This window comes from Pteropus alecto, unplaced genomic scaffold (assembly GCF_000325575.1).
Source record: "Pteropus alecto unplaced genomic scaffold, ASM32557v1 scaffold34, whole genome shotgun sequence".
In the NCBI taxonomy this organism is placed as follows: domain Eukaryota; kingdom Metazoa; phylum Chordata; class Mammalia; order Chiroptera; family Pteropodidae; genus Pteropus; species Pteropus alecto.
In genome coordinates this window covers 1,960,068-1,976,199 of record NW_006435763.1, presented here as the reverse complement: position 1 = coordinate 1,976,199, position 16,132 = coordinate 1,960,068, and the positions used below count along the sequence as shown (strand labels likewise).

General features: G+C 42.9%; 1 protein-coding gene and 1 non-coding gene across 2 annotated transcripts in view; one reads left to right on the top strand and one right to left on the bottom strand.

Moving 5' to 3' along the window:
• Window positions 1-16,132, bottom strand: part of TNFRSF17 (TNF receptor superfamily member 17) — a 98,167-nt gene that overhangs the window by 18,361 nt on the left and 63,674 nt on the right. The window lies entirely within an intron of this gene.
• On the top strand, window positions 12,640-12,758 carry LOC112479134. Its single transcript, XR_003046065.1, has one exon. It is a non-coding gene; the product is annotated as a 5S ribosomal RNA (ribosomal RNA).

Here is a 16,132-nt window from a genome sequence, read left to right as displayed (position 1 = left end):
TTTCTCACAGTTCTGGAGACCAGAAGTCTGAAATTAAGGTTGGTTCTGTCTGGAGGCCCTAGAAGAGAATCCTTCCTTGCACCTCCCAACTTCTGGAGGATGCCAGCAAGCCCTGACAATCTCTGGCTTATGAATGCCTCACTCCAGTCTCTGCTTCCGTCTTCATATGGAGTACTCCCTTAAGTCCACCTATGTGCAAATTTCCCTCTTCTTATAAGGACACCAGCCAATGGAGTAGTCCCCACCCTAATCCAGTGTCGGGGTTCAGAATGTGTCACTCCAAGATGTGCCGCATTCTGTGGTACGCAGATTACTCAGAGCTAAAGGCAACCAAAACCCTGTGGGCTCAAGAGAAACATCTGCCCCTCCCCTTAAACTACTTGGAAGAATTTGAATTAGGGGCTTTGCCCATAATAAGAGATTACCAGAGATAACCTTTATGACCTACCTGTAGGGCAGGACAAAATTCTCATTACTGAACATCTGCTCTCCTTATCGTCCTGCAATGACCTTCCTCCCCCAAAGTCCCAGGCACCTTACTTCAACCCTAGCTAAGAATGCCACATCAACCTCATTTTAACTTTCTGTCTCCAAACCTCTCATGTGTGTGGGGTCTCTGACTCTCTGATGTAAGTGGAGTTCCCTGGATGCATATATAATTTTATTATGTTCTCTTGTTAATCTGTCCCACATAGATCTAATTATTAGACCAGCCTAAAGAACCTGGAGGGTAGAGAAAAGTTTCTTCCTTCTCCACACCAGTATGACTTCGTTTTAACTTGGTTATATCTACAAAAACTCTTTTTTTAAATAAGGCCACATTCACAGGGACCAGTGGTTATAAATTAGACATATATTTTTAGAGGACATAATTCAACCCAGTGATAAGTTCTAAAAAGGAAATTAAATAAATGCTACCACTTAAAAGAAGGGGAGACCTGCTATCACTTTAAAGAAGGGGAGACCTGCTTAGATGATCAGAGAGGGCTTCTCTGAAGAACTAGCACTTCAGCAAAGTCATGAAAGGTAGAGAAGTCCAGGCTCATAGTAGTCCTGGCAGAGGAAGCAAATGCCCTGAGGCCACATAGAGCTTGCAAACAGATGAGAACTAAAAGCAAGCCAGTGTGCCTGCAACAAAGTCCGGCCAAGAAAGCTGGGCAGGCAAGGACCAGTTCGCAGGCACCACGGGAAGGAATTTGCATATTTTCCCACATGCAATGGGAAAACAGCCACTGAAGGATTTTAAGCAGAATAGTAACAAGATCTGATTTGCTTTTGTAAAAAGCTCATTCTGCGTGCAGTGTGAGAACAGAATGCAGTGGGGGAAGAGGGGAAGATGCAGACAGTTAAGAGGGGACTGCTGTACACCCACCCCAAAAAAGAGAGGCCAGGGTCATAGGAGCATCGATGGATGTAAGATGTATTTGGAAGATTTACTGAAAGTTTGAAACGATGTAGAGAGAATAAGTTAGAGAAGTCAATGATGAGCGCTTTGCTATGGGGAGCGTGAGAGAGTGATGATGAGCCTGAATGTTTCATTGAAGAGCCACTGGATGAAAGTTGATATCACAAAGTCACTGAAGGAACTGAGATTAGTGCGGGGAGAGGGTCTCAACGCAAAATGATGGCTGAGCCCTGACACATGTCAAAGCTTGCATTTGGAAATCTCCCCCATCATGACCTTTATTTAATGAGTCAGAGAGGAAAATAATTTTGCCTCCATTCTGGGTTCTTGGCTGAGACACAGAGAAACAAGAGAAAAACAAATTTCATTATGTATGTGCGTATGGGCGCCTCCACAGTGATACAGAATCCAAGACATGACCAGAGTAGAAAGCTTTTGCATGAAGAAACAATACATTTGAAGAATTGACAAAGCCGGGGGATTTGGGCTAGGCATAGTAAACAGTGAAAAAATAACAAGGTTTATTTATACAACCTTCCAGGCCCTAAATTCTCTGTAATAAGGATGCCTTCTACCCCACTGGTACAGGGAGGGCATCTTTCACCTGCTTACAGGAGAATAAAGGAGGGTTAGAAAGTTCTTCTGTTTCTTGAAAATCTTTAATTCAAAGTAATCAATAGGCCAAAGTGGCATATGTGGAGGTGACGTACTCTCAACCCCACAATGAGAACAATGAAATCCTGTCTCTGGTCATTACCTAACATTTAATCTTCAGGAGGGCAAATTGCTTTCTACCAATTTTTGGCCTTCTGTAGTGCCCTGGTGGCTGAACCCTGACAATGCAGGCAGAGTAGTCAACAGCCCCAGCATCCCTGCTTGGGCAAAGTACTTGACTTTGCATGAATGCACGGGCTGATGCGATAACGTTCCTAAGGACCCAACGCTGCCCATCACTGAGCTAGAAAGACTCCCAGTCATTGCTCACACTTTCCCACTAGGAGGCTCCACCACCTGGACTCCACCTCTACCTAGAAAAGTGTCATTGGCCAATACTCATGCCACCTCCTCCCTAATCTTACTTCTCTGGGATTCTCCAGGCTGTCCCGCAGAGGTGGATTTATTGAGTGGCCTCTCTGCTATGACTTCTATCTGATTTACTGAATCTAAAAAAAAAAAAAAAAAAAAATCAAAACATCAGAACCAGGGATTTGGGGTCAAAATTTCAGCTTGAGGACCTGGATTTAAAACCACAGTTTCATGACTTGCAGTGATTTCTTTAATCTCTCCAGGAGCCTCCTATTCCTCTTGGGTAGAATTAAAATGATGAAATGCCTATCTGAAGGGTCCCGGAGGCTTCAGTGAGCCGGCCTGGGGAAAGCGCCATGGTGGCTGGCGCAGGGTCAGCGTTCCCAGCTCCGGTTCATGTTATTCGTGCAGGGAGAGCCATGTTTCCAGGCAGACAGCTGCAGCGATCCCTAGGCTGAGGATCAGCCGCCCCGGATGTTGCTGAGTCCTCCGCTTCCCAAATCCTGAGAACCAGTAGCCCTCTTGGCAATGATTAGAGCTCCGTGAATGAGGAGGCGGGGCCAGCTGTGAAGCCATCCTGCGGCCATGGCTGGAAGGACCTCCTCAGTGCCTGCTATGCCTGGTGTGAAGCCAAGCAGGGATGGAGCCTGTCAGAAACCAGAGTTTTCAGAACATGGCCTGGGGGGCCCTGGGAGGAGGTTCCTGGGCAGGCCTTATGCAACACCAATACCCTCAGCCATTATCCTCCTGGAGACTGTGCTTGAGCTGTCACTGTTGTCCAGATAGTTCTGTGAGGTTCTCCATCCGGATGGCTACTGAGAGCAGTTCCCCAGGAAGTAGACCTTTTTGAGACACAATGTGGCTTCAAGGAGAGAGCCCACAAAGCCAGGCTTCAACTCTGATTCTCAGCAGTGACTCAGCAGCGAAACAGACCATGCCCCGACCAGCCAGATCTCAGTGCTCGTGGAAATGAGATCGCAGGGGAAACGTGCCCATCAGCGTAGGTATTGTTCAAGGAAGCAACATCCACATGGGAGAGAGCAGATTCCCACGTGACTCACGTACTGATGGCAATTTCCTGCCAGCCTTAGGGATGCATGAAAAACAAGTGAAAACTGGTGGTCAAAACAAAGCTTTTGGGTTTGTGGGGATTCTGCAGTGGACGGAAAAGGCCTGGGGCTGGCTGAGTCATCCATGCGGGTGACCGTTTTTTTCCATTCTATAAAACAAGAGTAGTGCTCCAGAAAAGGGACACGAGGAATCCGATTAAACGTTTGCACCCACCCATCAGCATCCTTGGGTAACTTTCTGTTGCCACTATCTGGAAGAAATGGGAAAGCTGGTGAATTTCTCATCCAAAGATAGCATCTCTCTAAATAGTTAAATCTTTAGAGCGGAAATGATTTGCTTCAAAATAATACGGAAGAGATGGAATTGGGCGGGAATATAGATTAGACGAGTCCGTCTCAGTGGATACGTGATTGGTATGTGGGAAATTTTTCAACCCATAAACATTAGTTGTTTTAAAATAATAAAAAGTTTTTTAAACTATCATATCTAATATCCAATATATATCCAAAGGCTTTTTAAAGTTAATTCTTTAACCAAGCGTTCCACTTTTAGAAATTTAGCATAAAATGATACAATGCAAATTAGTTTTTTAAAAAAAAAAGCTGTTGTTTATAAAAGCAAAAAAAAAAATCTATCAATAAGGAAGCAGTTAAAAATTACGATAGACCCATACGATAGCGTACTAGGCAGTTGTTTAAAAAAGAAGGTTAAAATAAATAATAAACTAAAAAAATTTTGTATTTCAAATTACAAAGGGATAATTTCCCTAACATATAAAAAGCTCCTTCAGATTAACAACTCACCCCCCCAAAAAAGGCAAATATGAAAAAGAAATGTGTACATGTGTATTTGTAGATAAGCAAAAATCACAATCTGATAACACGTCCTATCAGGAATGAAAATTAGTACAGCCTCTGTAGAGAGAATTTAGCAATATCAATAAATATTGCTATATCTATGTCTATAAGAATATCTATTGCTAAATTGACCCAGCAATGTGACCTCTAGTAATTTATTCAATATGCATAAAATAAAGGGTGAACAAGGTTATTCACGGCAGCATGACTTGTGATAGCAAAGGACTGGAGACAACCTAAATGTCCATCGATAGCAGACTGGTTAAGTACACTGGGATGGAACAAAGTCAGCAGAAGCATGAACAGGGACCAGAAGCGACCATGAGAACATGAGCTTCCTAACCCATTCCCAGTTCTAACCAGACTTTGAGACTGATTCCACAGGGAATGGACCTGGGGTTCAAGCCAGTCTTTTCTAGATTCCAAGGGACAGAGAGGTTCCAAATAGCATTTGAGTACATGTAAACACAGAAGTCAGTTTCTGTGTTCTAACATGGAAAATGGCTATAATACACCATTAAGTGTCTGTGTGGTAGTGGGAATCACAGAATAGTATTAGGGAGTGATTTCATTTCCATCTAAAATTTATTTACATTTATATGTGTATACATATACATATATATGGAAGAGAATAGACCAAGCCATTACAGCAGTTATTAAGTGCCTACTATGTGCTAGGTGATGAGAACATAAAGATAAATAAGAAATTAGAATGCTAATTCCATGAAGGAAGAGAACTTTGTTGTTTTATTTTCTATTATTGCCCCACTGTCTGCCACATAATATGCACTCAATAAATATGAATAGAATGGAATGAGTGAAGGAAGGAAGGAAGGAAGGAAGGAAGGCAGGAAGGAAGGAAGGAAGAAGAGATAGAGTCCATCCCCTGAGTTGCTCACAATTGCTCACAGCGTAGTGTGGACACAGGTGTGTGAGCAGATGACTTTTCTGAAAAGGGATACCGTGGAGAACTCTGGGAGAAAAGGGCTCCTAGTTGGCACGGGCTTTGCATAAGCTCTGTCTCATGCTATGTCATCACCACCTCCCCCCACACCTTCAGCCAGGAGAGAAGTCAGTTGCAAACTCATGGCCATGGAGCTCGTTTTCAAGCTGGTAATGAGTGCCTCCAAAATGGATCTTAGAGAGCCAGAAGCTCTTGGAAAACAATGCATTTTGTCAGTTTCTGAAGGAGATTGGCTTCAGACAACTCAAAGGTGACACCCAATGTCACTATGGGGAACTACACAGAAATCCTGACTAGTGGTTCCAGAGGAGAGAGCGATGCCTGACCCTGAGCTGTCACTGTTGTCCGGCTAGCTCTGTGAGGTTCTCAGAGAGACCGTCCTAAACAGGGAGAGCATGCCAGAACTTTCTGAAAAGATCCTCAACTCAAAAGCCAGCCCAAAGCGAGATGAATGCATTCTTCTTGGGGCTGCTATAGCTTTTGTCTGCCCGAATGAGCTGTTGACGATTTCATTTCTGGCTGCTTCTTTGATTCCTTTCTGAGAGCATTTGCTTAATTACAGTTGCCTTTGAAGAGCAGAAACCTCAAGAAGAGACACTGATTCAGGCTAAAAACTTTCCCGAGCCTAACATTTGCAGGGGGCCCTGTGCTGTCCGGATCTGGGTAGGAGTCTCTCCTCTGCCTCTTAGTGGCCATGTAGCCTTAGACGCACTCCTTCACCTCCCTGAGCTTCAGTTTTCTCACTTGTAAAATGGAGATGATGATACCCGTTTTGCAAGGTTGCCAGGTAGACTAAATGAAATCAGCTATGTGCACATAATAAAATAGAAAAAGCTTCCTGAGTGTTGCTGTCGTTACTATTACAGGTAACATTTACTGAGTCCTTATAAAACCTTGCTAAGCCTTTGACATGTACTACCTTTTTTAATCTTCACAACAGCCCTATGAAATAGCTAATATTTCTATCCGCATTGCGTAGGTCGGAAAAACAGGTCCAGAGAGAACGATCAAGGTCATGTACTAATAAGTGGCCAGGCTGGGATTCAAATCCAAGCCATTGACTTCATGAAGAGCACCTACTGTCAATCATGATATTACAATGGTTCCAGGGTGTAATTGTTAAGAAAACTATTCAAGATTAAATGTACCCAATTAAAAAATGGGCAAAGGATCTGAATAGACAATTCTCCAAGGAAGATAAACCAATGGCTAATAAGTATATGAAAGGTGCTCAACATCATTAGCCATCAGAGAACTGTACATCAAAACAGCAATGAGATACCACTTCAGATCCACTAGGATGGCCATATAAACAAACAAATAAATACCAAAATAATAATAATAATAATAATAATAATAAAGGAAAATAACAAGCATTTGAGAAGATGTAGAGAAATTAGAACTTTCACACATTGCTGGTAGGAATGGTAAGTAGTACAGCTGCTTTGGAAGACAAACTGCCAGTTGCTCAAAACGTTAAACATAGAGTTACCAGATGACCCAGCAATGCCACTCCTAGGTGTATACCTAAGAGAATAAAAACATTTGTCCACACAAGAACTTGTATATAGATGTCCATAGCAATATTACTCTCTATACTCACATTACTCTCTGTTCATAGCCGAAAGGTGAAAATAACTTAAATGTCCATCAACAGATGAGTGGATAAACAAAATGTGGCACATCCATACAATGGAATATTATTCAGCCATAAAAAGGAATGAAGTACTAATACATGCCACAACATGGATGGGCCATGAAAACATTATGCACAGTATAAGAAGGCAGTGACAAATGACCACATATTGTATGATTCTGCTTATATGAAATGTTCAGAACAGGCAAATCCATAAAGACAGTAAGTAGATTAGCGGTTGCTGAGGGCTGGGGAGCAGGTGTTGGAAGGAAATGAGAAGTGACTGCTAATGAGTACAGTTTCTTTTGGAGATGAAGAAAATATTCTAAATTGATTGCGACAATGATCGCCTAATTCTGAATACATTAGAAAAAACTGAATTGTTCGCTTTAATTTTGTAAATTGTATGATATGTGAATTATATCTCACTAAAGCTGTTTTCAAAGAAAAGATTCAATGCATAACTAAATTTTAAGACCCCTGTATTTGCCACATAACTTACACACATCAAGCAATCCTAACTGAGACACACGTCGCAGTTTTTAGTCAAAAAAGCATTATTTCCTAGACCAGGTCCTAGGACAGATATCGACTGAAAGTCTAAGGACTCACCAATGAATGACCCAACTCATTCCAGCCACGTGCCAGACCAAGTCAGTTGCCCGAAGGCTGGGGGGCTGAGCAGAGCCCATTTGGACACGCAGTGGTAGGTCTCCCTTGTAGATCCCTCAGTTTAGTTGCTCCCAGCCTGTCTTTATTGCTGCTGGCAGTGGTGTTTTATTACCTTGACGAGAAATCTGCAAGGTTTATGCTTTTGAGAAACAACTTTCAATCCAGCTCTTACCATGAGATGTTCTTTGGACCATCCTGATCTGTTTCTAACTGATATAATTTCTCCAGGGCTCTAGGAAATTGGAGGCAGGGAAACTACCTTCACCCTTACCCCTCGCCCCTCTTGACCATCAGTTTACCTGCCAGACCCTAAGCCAAGCTTAACACAAAGAACCTTCTCCCCAGAGTCCAAATAAAAATTACCAAAGCATCAGCGTCTCAGGCTGTTTGGGCTGCTATCACAAAACAAACACCACTTAAAAACAACAAGTATTTATCATTCACAGTTCTGGAGACTGGAAGTCCAAGATCAGGGTGCCAGCCTGGTCAGGTGAGGGCCCTCTCCTGGGTTACAGACTTCTCATGTCCTCACGGGGAGGAAGCAGAAGGGAGCTCTCTGGAACTCCTTTTATGAGGCACTAGTCCCATTCATGAGGGCTACACACTCTTGACATAAGCACCTCCCAAACGCCCCACCTTCTAAAACCACCACATTTGATGGTTAGGAGTTCAACATATGAATGGGGGAGGGGGCACACACATTCAGACCATAACGATCAGTAAAAGCAGAAAGCTAAGGCCTCTGCTGATCTAGTGAAGAGATCCCGCCTGGCCTTTTCCAAAGCCTCCCACACCCTACGAGGAGAAGTTAAGATGCAGTATCACACACCTTCAGGGGACAGCATTCGCATCGTCGTTCCTGGGAAGGGACCCCACCCCCCAAATCGGGCAGGCATAGCCCACAAGGCTGTAAGCTGCAGCTCTGAGGAGAAAAGACGCCCAAGGCAAAGAAGAGGACCCCTGCACTCATCTTCATTTTCTCAATACAGCCATTCGCCACATCATGACATTTCAGATGGACCACAAATACAGTGGCGGTTCCTTAAGATTACAGTGGAGCCGAAAAAATTCTTATCGCCTAGTGACGTCGGAGCCGATGCGAGTGCCATAGCCGTCGTGATGCTGTAAAGTCATAGCAGTCATAATGCGGTAGGATGAAGGCTGCAAAAATCAGCGAGGCTGCAGCTGAGATGACAAACAGCTTTACCCTGGCTGTGGGTGAGGATGACACTGAGGAGCTCCTAGGGGCGGTTCCTGAGGAACTGACTAATGAGGAGTTGTTGGGACTAAAACAGGAACGCATAGCTGAAGGAGAGAAAAGAAAACTTCAGGAGAAAAAGAAAAAGAACCCCCGAGGAAATTCACAGTGCAGGGGTTAGCAAAAGCTTTTGCAGACGTGACAAGCTCCTTAAAGAGTTTGAAAACATGGACGCCAACACCGAAAGGTTTTCATGAATAGAGAAGAATGCTCATGGGGCGCTATCTGCTTACGAGCAAAACTATGATGGAAAAAAAAATAAATAAATAAAGCAAACACCACAGACATATTTCTGAAAAGAGTGACATGTCCCCAAGGAGAGCCTCAGGCGTATCCTTCAGAAGGTGTTCCAGAAGAAGGCATTGCTATCACAGGAGGCGACAGCTCCATGAATGTTATTGCCCCTGAAGGCCTTCTAGTGGGACGAGAAGTAGAGGCAGGAGACACTGATATCAACGATCCTGACCCTGTGTAAGCTCACGCTAATGTGTGCGTTTGTGTCCTCGTTTTTAACGAAAAAGTTTAAAAAGTACAACAAAATTTTTAAAAAGTTAAATAGAAGAAAGCCGACACAATATGGTGATAAAGAAAGAAGATATTTTTGTGCAGCTTTACAATGTGTTCCTGTTTTATGCTAAATGTTATTACAAGAGTTGAAAAGTTTTTAAAAATCAAAAAGTTTGTAAAGTAAAAAAGTTACAGTGGGCCAAAGTTGATTTGTTATTGAATAAAAAAGACTTTTAAAATATAGTGTAGCCTAAGTGTACAGTGTTTATAAAGCATGTGATGCCACGATGCTGACAGCAAGTGAGAAAGCACATTAATCAGATCGTCACTGTGAAAGATGACGCATTGCAACTGTGCTAAGTAGGAGTTACTGCGTATTGAGAAATTATTAGTATAATATCACATTGTGGTTATGTTTTCTCAGAAAACATCCTTTTAGAGATATGTACTGAAAAACTTATGATTGACATAATAGGATGTCTAGGTTTTGCTTCAAAATAATCCTGGGGGAAGAGGTGAAGTAAAGATAAAGCGACCTTGGCCTTTAGTTGATAATTTTGAAGCCAAGTGATACTAAGAAGAGAATGAGCTAATAATGGGAAATTTAAGAAGAGGACACTAAACTGAACCACAACACAGAATATTATTTTAGCCTAAACTAAGAAATTTATAGTAATTCCCTTGTAAGAAATAATAAGAAATTAACATCGGAATAAATCCCATTGTAGAGAACAGGGCTCCCCAACCCCCAGACCACAGACTGGTATCAGTCCATGGCCTGTTAAGAACCGGGCCACACAGCAGGAGGTGAGCAGTGGGCAAGTGAGCGAAGCTTCATCTGCATTCGCTGCCGCTCCCCAGTGCTGGCATCACTGCCTCAGCTCCACCTCAGATCATCAGGAATTAGATTCTCATAGGAGCACCGGTCCCTGGTGCCAAAAAGGTTAAGGACCACTGGTATAGAATACATAATTCACTGAGTGCCTTTCTATTTAAGTTATTAAAGTTATAGCGTTTTCACTCCAAAGTATGGGTTCAGTCATTCTCTACTTATCCTTTTCTCATCTTAATAAAGTCCCGATAGTCCAAATATTGCATAGATATTGGACAGACAGCACCTAATAGTTGGACACATAAAATAAGGTGGAGAAAATTATATGACTTTAACAACAGAGTTAAAATTCCTTCTAGGGTGAGAATTGTCTTTGTTGGTAAAGGTAACTAGATATGTGCTTGGCTTAGGGAGTGAGGTTCCTCTTCTTTCTCAGGCCTTAGAATCATATGGCACCAAGGGCTTCGAAGGAAAAGGAAGCTACTCAAGAAAAGAGAAAAAGAAGAAGCTGGGCTCCCAGGGGGAATCCTGGAGGGAGAGGATGAGGGACAGAGATAGGAGGGGAAGAGGAGATGGAAAGCTAGTGAAATGGTAGAAACCTATGCGCTCTCTAAGATTTCCCCTAAGGTATGCACTTGATTGGCTGTTGTGGAAACTGAAGAAGTTGGATTCACGTTGGATTTGGCATGGTGTTGTAAAAAGACAGCACATAAACAAACCAGAGCCCAAAAGGCATGGGAGATCAGGAAAATGTAAACATCCTGGGAAGAAGCAGAAATCAAGGGGAGGACTTTGCACTTCCATAGGCCCCGGAATGTCGGACGGAAGGTGTTTCTAAGACAATTTCATATTTCACCTTGCTCCATTGTGCCAGGAAGGTCTCCAGTTGGCCTCTGAGTTACACACACATATCTGAATTAGATAAACTCTTATTCAATCATTACAATGGATAGCTTGGAAAAGAGATGAATTCCCAGGACTAGGCATAAAAAAAGAATAGAGGGCCAAAATAAACTGAAGAGTCACCAAGACCTCCATCCCGACCCCCAAATTTCATGTCCAGATGGCTCTATAAGTGGATTCTACCAGAGAAAAAAATTGAGACAGGGAGAGAGAGGAAACTGCCCAGATAACATGAGACTGGCATAATCCTGATTCTGAAACCAGAGAAAATTGATATCAGAAAATTATAGGCCCATTTCACTTGTGAATATAGACACCAAAATCCTACATATACTGAAATATCCTTGCCTCTCAGGGACAAATCCCACTTGGTATATAGCCTTTTATTGTGCTGTTGGATTCAGTATGCTAGAATTTTATTGAGGATTTTTGCTTCTATGTTCTTCAGGGATATTGGTCTGTAGTTGTCTTTTCAGATAGTGTCTTTGGTTTAGGTGTCAAGGTGATGCTGGCTTCATAAAATGAGTTTGGGAGGTATTCCCTCTGTTATTATTTTGGAAGAGTTTAAGAAGGGTTGATATTAGTTTTTCTTTGACTATTTGGCAGAATTCACCCATAGAGCCATCTGGTCCTAGGAGGTTTATAATTATAGATTCAATCTGTCTATTTATTATTGGTCTATTTAGGCTGTCTATTTCTTCTTGATTCAGAAAATATGGTATATATCTACACAATGAAATATTATTCAGTCTTTAAAAAGAAGGAAATCCTGCCTTTTGCAACAATGTGAAAAACCTAAAGGACATTATGCTAAGTAAAATAAGCCAGAAGCAGAAAGACGAATACTGCATGATTACACTTATATGTAGAATCTAAAATAGTCAGATTCGTAGAAGCAGAGAGTAGAACGGTGGTGGCAAAGGCTAAGGGGAGGGAGAAATAGATGTTTGTCAAGGGGTATAAAGTTTCAGTTATGCCAGATGAATAAGTTCTGAAGATCTAGTGTACAACACTGTGACTACTAAAACAATACTGTATTGTATACTTGAAATTTGCTAACAAGGTACATCTTAAGCATCCTCACCACAAAGAAGGAGAAGGAGAAGAAGGAAGAAGGAGGAGGAGACATTGGAGAAGGAAGTAAATATGTGAGGCAACAGATATGTTAATTAGCTTGATTGGGCAATTATTTCATAATGTATATGTATAGCAAATCATTAAGTTGTACATCTTAAATATATACAATATCTAATTGTCAATTATACTTCAATAAAGCTAGAAGGGAGGAAAATATCCTACATAGGAATAACCAACCAAATCCAACAGTGTATTAAGAAATAATATACCAAAATCAAGTAGGGTTTCTCTTAAGAATGCAAGGATGGCTCAACATAAGAAAATCTATCATTATAATTTATCACATTGGTAGACTAAAGGGGATAAATCATATGACTGTCACAATTTATGTACAGAAAGCATTTGGTATCATCAATCAGGAATGTTATACAGTCTACGGCCATGCTACCCTGAACAAGCCCGATCCTGTCTGATCTCGAAAACTAAGCAGGGTCGGGCCTGGTTAGTACTTGGATGGGAGACCACCTAGGAAGACCAGGTGCTGTAGGCATAAAAAATAAAAAAATAAGGGATTGTAAACTGACAAGTTCCTTGCAATCTGTGAGGTCAACCAAGGGTTGCCTTGCCTAAAAAGAATAAATAAATAATAAATAAATAAAATAAAAATAAAAAAGGCATCACTTCCATTAAAAAAAAAAAAAAAAAGAATGTTATACAGAGTGGGCAAAATAGTGCCACTTCCAAAATTACATCATGAGGCATTTTCATTCAACAAACACTTATTAAGTGACTGCTATGTACCAAGCACTGTGCTAGATGTGCTTCTTACATGGTACTGTTTAGCCTTCATTATAGCCTTATGCAGTAGGTTCTATTACAACCCCATTTTATAGATGCATGTTGTAAAGTATGCTCCCCCAGTGTGAGCCATGTGGCCCTGAAGCCAGTATCTTCCTCTCTGAGAAAACAAGAGCCCAGCTCTACCACAAGCCACAGGCACAATGAGTTTGCTCATCTATGTTGGAGGCCCCTGCAGGGCGTCATTTCCATTCGGTGTGCCAAGATACACCGATCAGCAAAATACAGGCCTAGAAATCAGCAAAGACAAAGACTGACACACGTTGGCTGTCACTAGTGTCCTCTCCTCCATGAGAATCTGGTTCCAGGCGGAACCCCAACTGCATTATTTATAGCTTTCCTTTCCCCAGCTACAAAGGGAACTCTGTCTGTGTACTTAGCTAACAGATGACTCACCAGAGACCAAAAAGCCGACTGACTGAGCTCTAGTGAACTGTCAGGAAGAACTGAAACTGAGGACTTGGACTGCTCTAACAGCCAGTGAAGCCCATGCTTCCGCACGCTGGAGAGAGGCCCCAGCAAACTCTGAGTCTCACTCTCGGAAATGCCTATTCCTAGGGGTTCTACTCTTTTCAGAGGAACTCCAAACGGTCTCCTCACTCTCACTGCAAGGCGACAACTATTCCCTGGCATTCGGCCTATACCTAGCCCTTGCAGAGAGACCTGGGTTCAAATCTCAGTTCTGACACTTACTAGCTGTGTGACCTCCAGCAAGTTACCAAATCTCTTTCTAAGCTTCAGTTTACTCATCGATAAAATAGAATCAGTAAAAGTAGCTACCTCATAGAGTTGTTCTGAGGAACATATAAGGTAATACATGCAAATGGCTTAGCACAGTGCCTCACATACCATGAACCTATTACATGTTAATTACACCTTAGCAGTTATGGTTGTTGTTGTTGTTGCTATTATTATCGTTGTTGTCCCATCTAAGGAGTAAGCACAATGGCGCCTAGTGGCAGTAGCTTTCACAGAATCATTTAATCTCTTAAAGTCCTCAATAAAGACTTCAGTGGTCGTGTAGTCCCATCTCCCGGCTGATGTCTGATCCTACCAGGTTATCTATAAATACCATTCTCTTCCATCAGGGGGACTGCTCTATCTTTTGGACTGTTGGAAAGTTACATCTGTTGCTGTTGCAGAGGACATGTAGAGCTGTTTCCTGTGCTGAATGTTTTCCATTGGCCCATCCATGCCTACCCTCTCCCTCCTCCACCCTGCTTTCTGCTCCAGGAGGCTAATGGGTATGACTATGTCAACAGCAGCTGATCCTTGCCCTCTGGCTCATAGTTGAGTTCGGCCAGTGCGAGACACTGGCAGGAGAGTAGCACATCGGAAGGAAGAGGCTGGGTATTAATATCCTCGACCCCCTCTACTTCTTTTTGTACTCATCTCTCCAGTGGATTGGGTGAAGCCCACCGACATTGGGGAAAGCAATCCAATCACTCGGTCTACCCATTCAAATGTTAATCTCATCCAGAAACACTCTCGCAGATACACTCGGAATAATAAGGTTTGACCAAATATCTGGGCACCCCGTGTCCTCTGAGTTTGACACATACAATTAACCTTCAAAGTGATCAAGCTTTTAAAGGCATCAGAGCCAAGGATACCTGTTGATTGGATACCATTTGGCCCAGCTTCCTCTGATTTTTGTGGCTGGGCCTCAAGTTCCTCCTCCCACTCAGTGACAGAACACACACACACACACACACACACACACACACAAACACACACACACACCCCACAGCCATAATCACAGCCCAGGAGTCACCCAGGCAGAACAATAGGAGTAACTGGACATCCATTCTTCATTCCCCGCTACTCTGCCCCCAGGAATGGTTGGTTATTTGTCTGTCTGCTAGGCAGAGCTGCTGGGATCACTGCCAGTTCTCTAGGAAAACAAGGCAAGCGGAAGGGAACTGCTAAGAAATTCCTCCACCAGTTTCTGCCCAAGGGTGCCAGGTCCCCATGGTTGTACCTAGATGCTTCCCGGGGGGCAGAGCTGGGGGACAGCTGCCCTCCATTCAGGGGCTGATTCAGGGATGCTGATGCATACCGATGAATCCCTCACACTTGGGCTGGGGTGGGGGATGGGGGTAAGAAGAGCAGGAGGCCACAGGATCTGAAGAACTGGCTTTTATTAACCACCTATTGTAAGTCAGACACTGAATCTTCCTTAATCCTCACAACTTCCCCCCTGCCGTGGTAGTTCATTTTTCAGGGCAGACACCGAGGCCCAAAGAAGTTAAGGGACTTGCCGCTTTTCACAGATGAGGACACTGAGGTACAGACAGGCTGGATGACTTAACCATAATCACAAAGCTGGTCAGTAGGGATACTTGAAAAGATGACGCCAGAGTCCCAAAAGAGAAAGGAAAACAGAAAAGGCCACTCATGCAGGAGGATGGAGGAAGAGAGCCACCTCATTCCATGGTTCTGACTTGTCCTTTGTTTTTTATTCCTAGTCACTAACCAAAACTTTCCCTGAGATGCTTTCCCTGACTCCCTCCCCTCCTCCAACTCCATCCTGCAAACTGACAGCCTCAAATGAATTTTCTTTTAACATGAATTCATTATTAGCATTTAAAAAGTGGGAGACTGCACATTTTAAAAATCTAGAGTTCTAGCCTCTCTTTAAAAATTGTGGTCTTTACTAGTCCTGGGCCAGCACTGTTCCGTGGCAAAAATAGGGTATGTGGAAGAGTGTGCATCACTAGAAGAGACCTGAGCCCCACCATCTTCGTCCCTTTGCCCCATGATTTATTTGAACTCAGCTCCTTCCTGAACTCTGTTCCAGTCACACTGTCCTCCTGGCTGTTCCTCAGACATACCCAGTTCCTTCCCACCAAAGGATGCCGTGACGTCCTGTACTCAGACTGCGCTTCTTCAGAATCGGCTTGGGACTGGAGCCCTCTCTCCCTGGTGTCTGTCAATGGTCTCCCCTACAGAGCACCTGACCCTAAATAGCAGCACATACCTCCTCATTAGGGTTGCACTGTATTGCCCTAGAATGAGTTGTGTTGAAGCCCTATTCCCCAGGACACGTGATATGACCTTATTGGA